This window comes from Labeo rohita, chromosome 16 (genome assembly GCF_022985175.1).
Source record: "Labeo rohita strain BAU-BD-2019 chromosome 16, IGBB_LRoh.1.0, whole genome shotgun sequence".
Lineage (NCBI taxonomy): Eukaryota > Metazoa > Chordata > Actinopteri > Cypriniformes > Cyprinidae > Labeo > Labeo rohita.
The window spans coordinates 10,678,233-10,694,026 of record NC_066884.1 but is presented as its reverse complement, the minus strand read 5'-3'; the positions used below and the strand labels follow the sequence as shown (position 1 = coordinate 10,694,026).

Sequence of the window (15,794 nt, the reverse complement as noted above, 5' to 3'; positions counted from 1 at the left end):
TGAGCCCTGAGGCTCCATGAGGAGGCTTTTACCCAGAGGAGAATGATCCAAACTGAGGAGGAGGTGGAGGGAAACCTGCAGTAATGGCTTTGTCCATCCTTATTTTCATATTCCAAACCATGCTTTCTATGTGTACTGTGGCTTAGTCTGATACGGGGATTGGATGCTGTGCAGGAGTGCGATTGTTTTGTTGTTTGGTGGAGGCAACACAGATGGGAGACTTTATGTACAGATGAGCTAATAAATAAGGGGATTTCCAGTGTTCAGCCTAATCATTAGACACACATGGAGCAATGAAATCTGCACACCAGTATTAGTGCCATTAAATGAGAAAATGAAATATTAAAATAAATGTAGTCTGTAATTCTCATTTCCAAACAGCAAAAACAGTGCATGCTGGTCAGTTTATTATTTTTTTGTGCAGGAATTTCTAGAAGTATTGCCATGCAGAATTTCAGTTTGAATTTTTTTTTAAACTTTTTTTTGCATTGAGAAATTTTGAAATTATTACAGTACAACATAGTTTACAGGTGGCAGTTGTGATCTTTTCAATTACATAAGTCCAGGTCATAAATATACTTATAAATCAAGAATTGGTATTTTTAATTACTTAAAGGAATCATTGACCCAAAAATGAAAATTTGCTGAAAATCTACTCACCCTCAAGTCATCCAAGATGTAAATGAGTTTGTTTATTTATTGAAATAGATTCGGTGAAATATACAATTACACCGTTTGCTTGCCAATAGATCCTCTGCAGTGAATGGGTGCCGTCAGAATGAGTTGAAAAACATCACAATAATCCACATTTAATCCACTCAACTCCAGTCTCTCATTAAGGCTTCTGAGTCCTGTTGTCCTCTCACATTAAAAAAACACAGACATATTTGTTTAGAATGTTTTTCTTGTAAACAGTGACCTGTGCATATTTCTCTCCTGATTTAGACGAGATTATGAAAATGCCTTAATGATGGATCTTAGAAACACTTTTCACTTCACAAGATGTTAATTGATGGCGTGAAGTTGTGTGGATTATCATGATGTTTTTTATCAGCTGTTTGGACTTCATTCTGACGGCACCCATTTACTACAGGGAATTGGTGAGCAAGTGATGTAATGCAAAATTTCTCCAAATCCTGTTCTGATGGAGAAACAAACTCATTTACGTTTTTTTTTGAACAAATTGAAACTTATGGGCGAACTATTCCTTTAAAATGTTGATATTGACCAGATTTATCAGATTTTGTCATCAGAAGTGATAGAAATAAAAATAGACAACATTAGAAATGCTATTTCTAGTACAACCTCTGTCCAAAAAGTTATTTTATTAGACTTCATGTAGCTTGTGTGTAGCCAAAGTTCTTCGTTTGCACAATTCATAGAAAGTACCTCTTTATGCAGTCTATCTCATCTGCCGTCGGAGAACCCCCTGACGCTGGCTGTGACAGGCTGAATGCTTTGGGCCCTCCTCTGTGGATTCTCGCACCACGTAACTGACTGTTGTTTGGATTCATAAACAGAGTGATTGAGTGCTGCTGGCAACCCGGCTGCCATTACAGCCAGTGCTAGCTGAAAAACGACAGCGAGGACTAGCAGCGAGGGAAATCACGCCGCTGTCCCGCTGACGGCTCCTAATCATTTCCTGTGTTTGTGTTTTTAGTGGCCCTTTACTACTGCTGTCCATCATGCCTTACATTTGTGCGGCACAATCGTTTTTGCTGAATGATGATATATGTTTGAAAGAACCCCTCTGTCTCTAATTTCTGCAAATATCAGATTAGCTTTAGTGGCAGTACGTGCAAAAACATTATTTTACAACTTTGTTACATCAACTTATCTGAGAGAAAATCTTTGGTCTAAAAAGCATATAAATACTTCCATATAATAAGCTACAAGTAGCATTTAGTGGATGCTTTTATTAGTCAATCAGTATACAAATAAATAAAGTTAGAAATGTGGCTAAAATGTGCAAATATTTGGGGCCACTGTATTTAATACATAGGAAGGGCATATACCAAGTACATGTGGTGTCCTGTGAGTGCTATTATTAGTTATGGTACAGTTGTGAAGGCCATGGAGGGTGCTTTCACAGCTGGAATAAAAGGCACAGCAGATAATGAGCAAGGACAAAGCATGTTTTCATAGATGCTTGGTAATTGCTGATTAAATATTCATATGCAATTTCTGTGTTCACAGGACAGATATATGTGAGCTGATTTTCATTTGAAATCATTCACTTGAATTTTTATAATCCGCAGTGTTGCCCTCTAGATATCCAACAAATTTCAAATTCAGCATGTTGAAGATATTTCAAACGTAGCCCCTAACTTGCCATGAGGCCAGCCTGAGGGCTTTATTTAGTTGACTCTAAATGCCAGTGATCACTGGATCCTCTCTCGTTCCATGTCAGGAAAAGTCCCTAGTGTTTTAGGGTAGCAACATTTTTTTCTAATTGCGCTGCTGCAGGTGTACTTGATATAATGAATAAACCCAAAACCTGGAGGTTATAAATCCAACAAGTTTCCTTTAGCCTATGGATTAAAGAATTTATTTTTTACTAATATTATAGAAGCCCGTTTCCGCTACTGAATAAACTGTAAAAAAGTTAATTGCGACTTTTTCCTCTCACAATTCTGAGTTTCTTTCTCGCAGTTGCGAGTCTGCATCTTGCGATTTTAAATTTTCTCTCAGAATTGTGACATAAACTTGCAGTTCTGACTTTTTTTTTCAGAATTGGGTAATTTAACATAACTTAAGTTATGAGTTATAAAGTCAGTAGTGCATGATATAAACTCACAGTTGCGAGAAAAAAAAAAACTCAGAATTGAACTTTTGGACTTTTTCCCAGAATTGCAATTCTGAGTTAATGACATGCAATTGCAAGTTATTAAGTCAGAATTGTGAGAATTAACTCATAATTCTGAGAACATACACTTTAAACAAAAAAAAGATACAGTTCTGTCACTGACGGGGGTTGTCGCTACAAAAGTGAAAAGGTACCTTTGTAACTTTACCTACCCCTAAATGGCACATATTAGTACCTTAAAGGTACATTTTAGTACTTTAAAAAGAACATTTTGGTGCCTTAAATGCACATATTAGTACATTAAAAGTACATATTTGTACCTTTTCACTTTTGTACCTTAGGGTACCGCCCCAGTGACAGAACTGTACCTTTTTTTCTGACAGTGTATTAGTCTTTTTTTTTTAACCTCAGAATTGGACTTTATAACTTGCAATTGCAAATTTAAATCTCACAATTCTGATAGTAGCAATTAAGTTTAATTAAGCAGTTAAAGTTTGAAAGAAAAATATGTATTCCATAAAATCTGAAACTGTATACTAAACTGTAATATAAACATAATAATATAATGTATATACAAATATACTAGTATTATTTTTATTATTATAAAACATTTTTAAAAAGAAAGTCATACTTTTACTTAGCAAAGATGCATTAAATCGATTGAAAGTGATATTTTTCATCAAAATATCCTGGGGAAAAAAATGGCTTCAACAAAGAAAATGGTGCTTTTTGCACACAGAGCTAGTAGTTGCAGCAGGGGTAAACAGATCATGCTAACCAGCCAAACCTTGCATTGGCACTGACCTGAGAATATTAGTAATGTAAATAATGGTAAGTAAACTCATAGACTATTGAATTACTATTTGTAAATTCACCACATGCAATATGCAGACAAATCTAGTCAACCTTACAATTAGTGTGCCGTTAACGTGCTTGACCTTGTAATTGCTTCAAAAGTGTATTTAGTATTACATGATCAGAAGGAGAAAAGTATTAATTAAAATGAATAAAGGTCTACTGCAAATTCTTCTACAGATGGAAAACCTTCACTGTAGGGATTTCGATTAAGAGACAAGGGTGTACTGTGGCTTTTATGGTGATTTTGTGACTTTTAGCATCAGAGATGTGAGGGAGCCTAACAGCCTGAAAGAGGTAACGTAAGGACCGAGTCATCCGCTGTTTCGCTTTGAAGAACCCACTTTTGCCCTTGTGCTCCATCTGTCATCATCCCCTTCCATTGACAACGCATTAATCGCAGAGGCTCAGAGAGGCTTTTACCCAAAGTCTCTTATTCTTTACCCTTGGCATCGTGCCGCCGGTTCAAATCCCATCGGCGTACTGCGTGTTCGTTGCTGTGGAAAAGTGGTTTGTTAATGTGTGTAGCAGGGCCCGTATTGTACTGTATATCTACCGGGTTTCAGTGCAGATGTGTCAACACAAGTCCAATGGGAGCTCTAATCAGAGCAAGAGTGCACTCGAGGGCCACGCAGACTCGTTTGCTGCCGGCTAGAGCTGATAGATGGGCCCGCTGTGGACCCTTAGACCAGGCCAGAGCGGTTCCGCCCCCTTCCCTGCTAACCCAGCCTGACATCTCCACGGCCCACCTGCAGCTTACGTGTCCGTGTGGCCCTGACTCATTGGCACGCTCCAGAGAGCCTGACGAAAATAGCCTGCCTCCACACCTCCTCCTTTTATCACACTCTTCTGATTCATGTGTTTACTTGTGTGCAACCGATAGTGGACTGTGATGTGCTTTTTGCAAATCACGCTTGATTTCTTTCAAAAGCGTACACTTTGAATTGTGGGCAGAGCGATAACCGAGAGCTCGGAGACGTGAACTTCTGCCATTTCTTACGCTCGAGGCATATATGCTTGAAAGCTTTCTCTGTTTTATGGTTTCTTGGTTTGCATTTATTTTAGACAGGCAAATTTGCAAATTGCCTGGGGGGGAGAAGTGGATCAAATAATGCAGTTTGCACTGTGCGTTTCATTAGTTGTGTGATTTCTAACAACACTTCAGGGCATGTGCATTGTATACGGTCTGTGGTAACATGGCAACATGGGAAATAGCCATATAATGTGAACGTTAGAGGAACTGATCATCCATCACATGTGTAGGGACGATATTTTCTCTCAAAACCTTTGGTTACTAGAAATGGATCAGTTTGATAGATTCAGTCCTGATTTGGCCGATCGCTCATGGCAGCCAATTAAATTGAGTTATTCCTGCTGCGGCAGTTTTAGTGTGACAGGTCTGTGGTTGTTTCAGCAGACAGAGGCTCCTGCGCGTGGTGGAAGTACTCTAAAAATAACCATAGAAATAGTCAACAATACCTTGTTGTTTCCTGTACTGACAGGGCTTCACTAATTCTTATAAAAAACGCTGACTAAAGGCTTGTCAATACTGTAAAGAATCACATTTGTTCCACTGATGTTATTGTAGTCTTTTTGCAGCTCACTTCTGATAATGTCACTGAAATACTAAATGAAAAAATGTCATTTATTGTCATTTATTATTTAGTCCTTACTACCTTTCCAGGCTTTGAACACGTCAGTTGCATTGCTGTCTATGCAGGGTCAGAAAGCTCTCGGATTTCATAAAAAAATATCTTACTTTGTGTTCTGAAGATGAACGAAGGTGAGTATTACTATTACTGAACTAATTATTGTTTGGAATGTTACTGTTATCTGGAAGTATTTTACACTAAAAACAAGATTTTAAGCACTTATGCTTTACATTAGCAAAAACTCACTTGTAATTAAATTATTTGATGATATAATAGTCTAAATTTAAGAGGGGTATTCAAGACAGCCAGTTTGTTGACATAGGGCACTGGCCCCCCAATTAGAACTGCCCCGCTGATGCCTTTATACACTGTTTTGGTAATTGGCATGTAAAAGGATTATGTGAATTACGTTTTGGGATTAAAGAGTTATCAGATACTCAAGTGCATGTAATTCCATAGTTTGTTTTTGTAACAGATTAAAAAAATGCTTTGAGCTCATTAAGAAAACATGATTTTGCTCTAACACACATTGTTAACTGAAACAGTAACTTGACCCATCTGTATAGCAGTCTTGAGTTTGCCTCCAACTGAAATGCAAAAATCTTGTGTTTTCTGTTTTCTAAGGTAATGGAGATCACCCAGAGAGGTGTATGTGTTACCAATTAGGTTAATAATGTTAATAATAATTGAATATGTTTAATAATACATGAATATTGTAGGTAAAGAAGGTGTTTTTCTGCAATGCTTTGGCAAAAATTACACGATCACATGTAAATATGTCTATTATAGCTGCACTGTTTATTTATTTATTTATTTAGATTAATTTTTTTTTTTTTTTTTTTTTTTTTTTTTTTTTTTTTTTAATATAAGTCATTAAATAATTAAACCAAAATCACATACATTACTTCATTACATACATACATGTATGGTCAAAAGTTTGCATCCCCCGTCCAGAATCATTAAAAATGTTACCAAAATAAGAGGGATCATACAAAATGCATGTTATTGTTTATTTAGTACTGACCTGAATAAGATATTTCACATAAACGATATTTACATTTAGTCCACAAGAGAAAATAATAGTTGAATTTATAAAAATGACCCTGTTCAAAAGTTTACATCCTCTTGATTTTCAACACTGTGTTGTTACCTAAATGATTCACAGCTTTGTATTTTAGTTTAGTGATAGTTGTTCACAGGTCCCTTGTTTGTTCTGAACAGTTAAACTGGCTGCTGCTGTTCAGAAGAATCCTTCAGGTCCCACAAATTCTTTGGGTTTCCAGCATGTTTGTGTATTTTAACTCTTTCCAACAATGACTGTATGATTTTGAGATCTGTCTTTTCACACTAAGGACAACTGAGGGACTTATATGCAACTATTACAGAAGGTTCAAACGCTCACTGATGCTGCTGAAGGACAAAACATGCATTGAGAGTCTGGGGTGAATACTTTTGAACAGAATGGAGATGTGTACATTTTTCTTATTTTGCCTAAATATGATATATTTTTTTTTCATTTACTACTGCCCTTCAGAGGCTACAGAAGATAGTTTCATGTTTCCCAGAAGAAAAAATAAGTTACATTTACCCCTATGTATATATATATATATATATATATATATATATATAGATATATATATATTTCTTTTATTTGATTCTCTTTTTTCTCTATTTTTATTAATTATTTTTTATCATTAAGTAAAATCTCTTTTCAGTGATTTTGGCTAAATTAAAAGATTTGGCATTTCAGTGTTTATTTGAACTTAATAATTGTTTTATTATTTTTTACAAATATTTCTAATCTTTATTTGTAATTTTTTTTTTTTTTTTTTTTTTTTTTTTTTTTTTGTTAGTTAGCACAGTTAAACTCCTATATATATATATATATATATATATGGCTATATAATGAGTATGCATGTAGTACCAAGCAGAAGAGGTTTGGTCAATGTACCATACATGTCATTTCTCATATAATGTGAATATGTTTTAAATGAATCCAGGCCTCATTTGTTAGCTCATATTAAATATAATTCTGCGCCTTTCGGTTCAGCACACAGGGCTGTGTGGTGAAATCGAATTGATCTTGGCCTGTCGTTGTGATAAAACCTTTATGAATGAATGAATTTTTGTGATGGCATGAAAATCTGTTGAATGTCGGATGTTTTTAAGGCCAGTGACTTATTGTTCACAAGCATGTGTGCGTGCAAGTGTCTCAGTGTGAGCGTACGCTCTGTGTGTTTGCAGTTGTCGTCTTGTTAATTGTCTCTGATTTGTGCGTTTGTTGAGTTCTCTTGTCAGTACATGAGTAAATGAATGTTTTATGAGTCAAGGCCTTTTAAGTATGCTCATTCCCCAGCCTCAAGCTGTCACTTTCAATTCAGCTATATTCCGCTTCCCGTTCCCTTTGCTCCCAACAAGGAATATCACCGCTGACGTGGCTTAATTACAGGAGTATGTTTAGTCTGAACATTTGGTCACTTGTGCCACAGGTTGTTTCTTGGTCTTGGCCTTTGTCTCTCTCAGCTAGGTTTTTATTTGTAAGGCTAAAAATAAAAATCATCTGTGGGGCTTCACTGCTTCGTAAACCACATACAATAAAACTGCCTCTGTGCTCTCACATATGCATATTCAGTAAGCACAACAGGAAATTGAAATGGATCATGAGACATACTGGCGTGAATTTATTTGCGAGTTGTTAAAGTACATGGTGCATCCACTCTAGTAGGCTGATTTTTTAGGAAAGGGACAGCCATCGTTAGTGTACCGGCAAGGTGAACACAAGCAGCACTAATGAATGAATAATGACGGTCACCAAGGTAACTGTGCATATTTATGGAGTGCATCCTATTTACAACAAGGGACAAAATAAAATGAAACGTTTGCTTGTTGTTCTGCCAAAGCAGTGGTGCAGAGCAGCATTTTATCTCATTAATAAATGCCAGATAAGATCCAGTGCTGCAACTTTCAATCCCCAAGACACATTTGGCATTAATGTTGCACAGCGTAAAATCAATAAATGCTGGATAGTAATGGCCGAAATCTATTACTAATAGCAGACAAACCTCTAACTCATAGGTACAATTCTCAGAAAATGCTAAGTAGTTAGCTTGATTAGTCAAGTCATTAATGTGCATTATTGAATGTAATGGCTCAAGTTAGAGCCCCTTCAGCTTACCGGACAACAACAATGCCATTAAATGATCCAAGTAATGAGACTAAATGATCAGGTACATGGTGCTTAAAAACAAGTCGTAAATAAAAACATCAAGAGTGTTTTTGTACTGATACTTTAGTACAAATAGTTCATGGAAATGTACGAGGGGCCAGACACACGTTTTTCTTGATTTTTATATGTAAAAATGTACTGAATTTTGAGTTATATATGTTATTTAAAAAAAATAAATAAATTACAAGTGCTTTTTTGTAATCATAATTTTTTTGGGCATTTGTATTCATTTTGGTGAACAATCTTCTATTAAATTATGACCCGGTGCAATAGTTGAAACAGCTGATAAAACTTCACAATAATCCAAAAAGTAATCCACACGACTCTTAGGGATAGAACGATTACTGGTTTTAATGATAAATCCCCACGGTTAGTATTAGAACTGAGGATAAACAAATACTGTCCAGCATCAGAGTTTTAAGTAACAGTCTTACATGTGCACAGCATGCAGAGTAGATTCATTTTGTGTGAAAACATGGTGGAAAGATGCAAGGTAATTATAAAGTGCTAAGGGAATTATAAAAATGAATATATGAATGAAATAATTATATTAATGTACTTCTGAAAGTTTTGTCTTCAGAAAAGATTAGATGGCATTTCGTTTTCCTCTTTACTCCATGTAATACCTAATAATGTTCTTAATCATAATGCTGATTTGTCAGTGGAGGTTATGGGAAACAGCTGTAATTCTGCTGTTCCATAAGCACCACCTAGTGTCAGAGAGTGGATTTACAGAGAGTTGCATTTACAGTCAGCCTGTATGCAGTTTTTGTCTGTCTTTGCATGTACTGTAAATTTTGACTGGTTGATGAAAAACAAGCTTATGTGGATTCTACACATTTAAACAATTCGGATAAGGTATCTAGAAATATTTATGGAGCTGAGAAAATACATATGATCCTTTGTTAATCAAATAATATCATTTTGACTTAACAGTTTTCTTTAATAAAAGGTTTAAAATCTGGATATCATTGGTAATGTTTTTGTAAGTAAGTTTATTTATTGTTTGTTGAATTAAAATATAAAAGGTGAAACGTACAAATGTATGAAACGTGTCAGTACTTTTTTAAAATTTCCAGTACAGTTTAACAGTACCGTGATAATACTGATAACCATAATAATTTAGGCCACTCTAATCGTGTTAAGAAATTTTCATACCATAAGAAATTTACATCCCTAACTCTGTTCCTGTTGTCCTCTCACATCAAAATCCACCGACATATTTGTTTAGAATTGTTTTGGACTTCCGCATGTTAACAGTGAATGGGTGCCATCAGAATGAGAGTTTATACAGCTAATCAACATTACAATAATCCACAAAACTCCAGTCCATCAATTAAGTGAAAAGCTGTGTTTACTGTATGAGGGGGGAAAAAAGTATCATTAAGGCATTTTAACCTTAAACCGTTGCTTTTGGCCAAAATGCAAGTGTATAATGCACAATAATGCTTTCTCCAGTGAAAACGTCCATTGTTGTCCTTTCACATTAAAATCCATCAACAAATGTTAACTAATTTGGACTGTTTTCACTTGTAAATAGTGCTTGATCTATGCATATTTCTTTCCTGATTCAGACAAGATGACGTAGCAGGAAGCAACGTCATGAAGTGTATTGTTTATTACAAACATGTAGTTTTTTCTGTCACAAGACAATAATTATCTTGGATGGAACTTGGATGAGTCTATTTTCTGCAAATTTGAATTTTTAGGTGAACTATTTGATTAACTTTGGAATTCAGTACACAACTTTTGCCTCATTTTGCAGTCTGGACACATCAACAACAAAGTTACCAAAAAAATCAGAGCTAGTCTGTCAGTATTGGATAGTCTGAGTTGACAGATATAGCAGAAAATCACATAATGTATGATGGGCACAGACAAGCTATGATTCCATCAAGTCAGAGGATATCAAATGTCTGCTATTTTGGGGCAATTTTTGTTACATTTATTAAAGGAGACATCAGATGGCCAATTTCCACAAGTTGGTATGATTCTTTAGGGTCTTCGTGAAATTTCTGATATATTTTGGTTAAAATTCCTCACTTGTCATGTAAAACAACACCATTTTTACAGTACCTTGTCAAAAACAGCTCTGCTCACAGCGACCAGTATCAGTGCATGTCTCTTTAAATGATAATGAGCTACTGCTCACTCCGCCTCTCATCCATTGTTTGTGTTTCTGGTGGTGCATTACCATAAAAATAAACTAATCCACTGCGTCCTCAGTGGCTCTGATGGAAAAAAACAGAAGACTCTTACTTTATGTTCACTTTTATGTCCAACTACAAAACACCTGCACTGTTTACGAGACATTGTTGTTGTTACAGCTGCTCGAGTGTGGAGAAAATGGCAGACAGCATACAACTGGTTGAGGGTGGAGATATGCTAATACAGGACAGTCTGTCAGCGGTCATGGGCGGGGCCTGAGCATTATGACATCATACTGCTCAGAAAATCAAAACAGCTTGATAATTGAGACTATTCAGGTATTTTTTTTTTTAATTGTTACCACTATATGCGTTAACACCATGTAAAAGTGAATTTTCATGCATCCGATGTCCCCTTTAAGAGTCGTGTTGTGTATTTCAGGCTTTAAAAAGAAAAAAATCTAAAAAGAAAAAAAATTATCTGTAGGCCTAGACTGTTTTTCATTCAGCTGTCCTGCGTTTCACTGTTTTTGAAATGCAAACACGCCTTCTGTCAGAATGTCCCCTAAACCATTTGTTTTCCAGCATCGTCATTCTAAGCGGCACCACAAAAATGTTTCTTCTATTGTGCATGCACTTTTGGAGTCCGCTAGAGAGCTGGGAGATCTGTGTTTGCCCCGAAGTGTAGGCATCAGAGCTAGAGGAGGGGAGGATAATGTATTTGGCTCCTGAGTGTATCACATGTGGCTCTTTTAATGTGACAGCTGGACTCTTTGGGCACTTTGGCTGGGCATGGACAGCCCGGGAATGCTGCGCTAATGGTGCTCGGAGGGTGACAGCCGCAGACGCATGGGTCCGTTGCAGCCCCTCTGTCAGCCCACACGGCTGCTCTGCCTGTCGTCAGGGTGCGGATTTCCTCCTCCGTGTGCCACTCACCTATGAAGAGGCCTGCTAATTTAGGCATGCCCGATGACAGCCGCGAAATGGCGGGATTAGGCTTTTTTTGGGGGGGGCTGGGAAAAGTCAGTGCACAGACACACACAAGTGTCTCCTTTTCACATTATCCTCTTCAAAATTGATAATCTCAGACATCCTTTTATCAGGCAGAAACATCCACATGGTAGCCCTCTCTTTCTCTTGCGATTACTGGATGAGCTGCAATCGGCATTGTTGTTCTGAATGTTTCTCTGGGGGTTTTGCGGTAATAGATATTATTTTGAATGGTGTGTTTTTTTTTATATAATCTTTTGTTCACTGTGGGTTTTGGGACTATGTTTGGAAAAGCATACCAGCGTACTGTTCTTACTATGCGCAGTATGCCAATTCAGTTTTTCAAAATGAGCATCATTCATCAGTGTGCTCAACATTTTTCACTCATAACCTGATTGAACTGTCAGAAGTTAACACGTTTTTACACAAAACTGGTTTAAGATGCAACATATCAGTTTTAATTTCTAAGATTTGTAGATTTTTATTATAACTACACTTAATGCATTGACTACCCATCAGCAATACATTTGTTACAGTATTTATTAATCTTTCTTAACATTAATTAATTAAAAAAAAAACTCTTCATTGTTAAGGTCCTTGCACAGTAAGCCAGAAATTTTCATATGCATTTTTTTTTTCATATTGTCTCTGAATTTTTTTTGCGAAAAACTAAAATTTAACCTGATCCAAATTTTTTCATGATGGGTGTAAGTTTCAGGGGCATTGTGTAAATGTAATTTACACAACGTGAGGTTGTATTTATTTTTTAATGTGTGAAAATTTCAGACGAGGACCTTTAGTCCATGTTAGGTCCATTAACTAACATTAATAGATACAATATTTAATTTTATAATGTGTTAGTAAATGTACACTAAAAATGCTGGTTTAAAAACAACCTAACTTGGGTTATTTGGCAACCCAGTGCTGGGTAAATACTGGACAGAACACATGCTGGGTTATTTTGAACCAGCTGGTTGGGTTAAATGTTTTTACCAAACATGCTAGGTTGTTTTATTTAAGTCAACTATTGTTTAAAAATTATTGTATTGCTGGCTTAAAATGGACTGGAACTTATAAAAAACACAGATAATTACCAGAGGACATTTATTATTAAGCAAGAATACATACAAATACGAGACAAATTAAATTTAATTGGGTGAATACAGCATAGTTTACAATATTACATGCATTTAAACTCGTTTAACAAGTATTTTAGGCATAAAAATGTAACATTTAAAAGCAGCATTTTAATTTTAATGTATTTAACTGTTCTATGTAATCGCTTTTTACCGAAATAGGGCTAATTCTCGTGCCGGCATGTCGCAGAAATCTGAGCCGGTGAAGGGCTGCTGTTCGCCGAGGTGACTGCGAACTTCAGACCATGGCCTCGCATTTCACTTGTAGCTGAAAGATGCCTTGACTGACTCCAAAACCTGCCCATAAACAAACAGTACTGACATTAGAGTACATATTTTTAACATCAAATTGAGTTAAACTCAGTACTATAATGGATAAAATCCATTTATATTATTCAAGGCAAAAGGCATTTCCATCATGCGAAGTGACCGCTGCTGACGCAGCTGACTGACATCTCGTCCTTGTATGCTGCGTTGCGTAAAATAATATAATCTACAGCACAGTAAAGACTTGAATTAAATTAAATGTATAGAAAACTTTATTTCGCTGAAGAACCGCTCTCACCTGTAGAAGACTCAAATAAGCCCGCGCTCTGCCTGTAACTCAGCAGCTGGGTTGTTTCGTCAGAGACAGGCTCAACCCAGCTGTTGGGTAGAAAAAAAATAACCCAGCGTTAAAAATGACCCAGCAACTTAGCTACAGAAAAACTACCCAGCAACCTGGGAAAAGAAATATTAAAAATAACCCAATAAAATGACCCAACAAGCAGAACCCAGCATTTGGGTTAAAAAATAACCCAGCATTTTTTAAAGTGTAGGAATCAACATTAATTTGATGCTTGACAAGTATTTTTTATTGTTAACTAATGTAGTTAATAATTTTAACTAATGAAATCTTATTGTAAAGTGTAACCTAGTAATTTCTTGTTCCCCTTTTTTTTTTTTTTTTTTTTTAACAGAAGCCACTGAGCACAACATCTGTTTCCCATATTCATCTCAGGCTATAAAAGGAAATCCCAGTTGTCTTCAGCTGGCTTTTTGGCAGAGCATACTGGAGGTATCGTTGATTAAAGTGCTTCATTTAACTCTCTATATATTTAATGCCATTTTAAAAGCAATACAGCACTTTCAGCATTTCAAGAAGGCTTTTAGTTGTTGATGCTGGGCCATTCTGAGCCATTTTATGCGGGTTTATGTAAACATTACGTCCATGTATAGTAGTAGCATTGCTCCATGTGACATTGTTTTGATACCAAAGACAATTTTGTGTACTTTATTCAAATGCATAACACTTAACTGTCATCAGTATGGAAGGCTGAAATTTAGGCTCTGAATAAATTATACTCACAATTCTTTTGCCACGGTTTTTGGCTATATTCACCTTATAAGCTTCCAAAAAGTGCCTGTGAGGTAAATTATGTCTCCCATCCTAATAGATAATCAGTAGTGCAATGGCTGGATTTATTTCTTTCTTTATTTTTTATTTTTAGTCCTCTTGACACCAGGTCTGTATGCAGGTTTTGACCTGTTATTACCTGCTGTTCCTTTTAGGCATTATTCACTTACTCCTGAGGAAAAACACAATTAGGACAAAAATACAGTTGGACGAATGAATTCCAGACAAGCTATTATTTGAATTAGAACGCCTTTTCTGAAGACACCTTTAGTGCTGAAACACCACAGACCAGAGGAGACACAGGGTTGTGTTCACAAAAGGCTCGGATAGGTGGATAACAGCAGCTGGCTGATAGAAACTGACAAGCCTTTTTGCGAGGCTGTAGAACATTACAAAAACAGTGGTTGGTTGATTTAGCCACAATTTGGTCAGATTGGCTGGTGGAGATAAGAAGAAATAGCCCAGCTGCTTCCAGCATTGTGGTGTGCTATAAGTGCCCTTCTCACTGCGTTGCGATTCATGTTGACCCAGACACTGTAATGTTCCTTTTATTTGTCTTACAGTGCTTTAGTCTGCTGCATTTTGGAGAGTAGCCAAACCATGGCACCATTGTTAATGAATATGTAAGCATTAGTTGGAACTAGGCACTTTAGATGAAAACAAGACTGTGAGCGGTAAACAAAATGAGCATGTTTAAAATTAAACTGTTAAACTGTGTGTTTTGATCAACCGTTTTATTGGTTAAATGATTAACACAACAGTACAATATGTTAAACATGCTATACTTCTGTTTAGACTATATGGTGTGTGTTCTGAATCTATAAGCTGGACTGTGAACTAAAATTTGTACTTTTCTATGTAAGTGAGATATTCTGAAATTTCAATTTTGTTATAATCTCGTTTTATGCCTTCAACCCTGCAGCATTCATTGTTGAAATGTTTTGGGTATATCAGGGCTGAATGGTCATTGCACAGTATATGTTTTGTGCAAGAAATCTCATGGGTTATTAATACTTTGTGATTCACTGCAAGGCTTATCAAAAAGATTAATGCTACTTCTGTGATATATTAACTCATATAAATTCCCAAGGTTGACATTTATTCAAACTAACAGATTTCTAATTTCCTTTTCTTTTGAAAACTTTTTACCTTGCATTTTTACCATTCATTTGTTTTGGCTACTTTACAAAATGCTTTTATGTTCAGATGTTTTTATTCAGATAGATCAGATAGATAGATAGATAGATAGAGCAAAATTTAACATGTTGTTAACATGACTTAGCACATTGCTAGCATGTTGCTAGTATGACTAGCACATTGCTAATTTAACATGTTGTTAGCATGTTCAACATGTTGTTAGCATGAATACCCTGCTGAAAAAAAAAAAAAAAAAACAGCTAAAACCAGCCTAGGCTGGTTGCCCTATTGAAAAAAAAAAAAAAACAGCATATGCTGGTTAGGTAGGTTTTAATGCTGGGATGCTGGTTTTAGCTGGCCCTTATTGGTTTATGCTGGCTCTTTGCTGGTCCTTAGCTGGTGTAAGATGATCCTGGTAAGGACCAGCATAAACCAGCAAAGGATCAGCA

At 36.1% G+C, this 15,794-nt stretch overlaps 1 protein-coding gene across 4 annotated transcripts in view; it reads left to right on the top strand.

Moving 5' to 3' along the window:
• The window catches only part of tsnare1 (T-SNARE Domain Containing 1), a 250,043-nt gene that overhangs the window by 198,647 nt on the left and 35,602 nt on the right, over positions 1-15,794 (top strand). Inside the window, exon 12 of one of the 4 annotated variants that reach the window (XR_007829269.1) lies at positions 13,772-13,869. The exons of 1 other annotated variant lie outside the window; for it this stretch is intronic. The gene's annotated coding sequence lies outside the window, so the exon portion shown is untranslated. Of the gene's footprint in view, positions 1-10,866; positions 10,886-13,771; positions 14,119-15,794 lie in introns of those variants that run through there. 2 more of the 4 variants (XM_051130351.1, XM_051130352.1) reach the window with 2 other exon arrangements.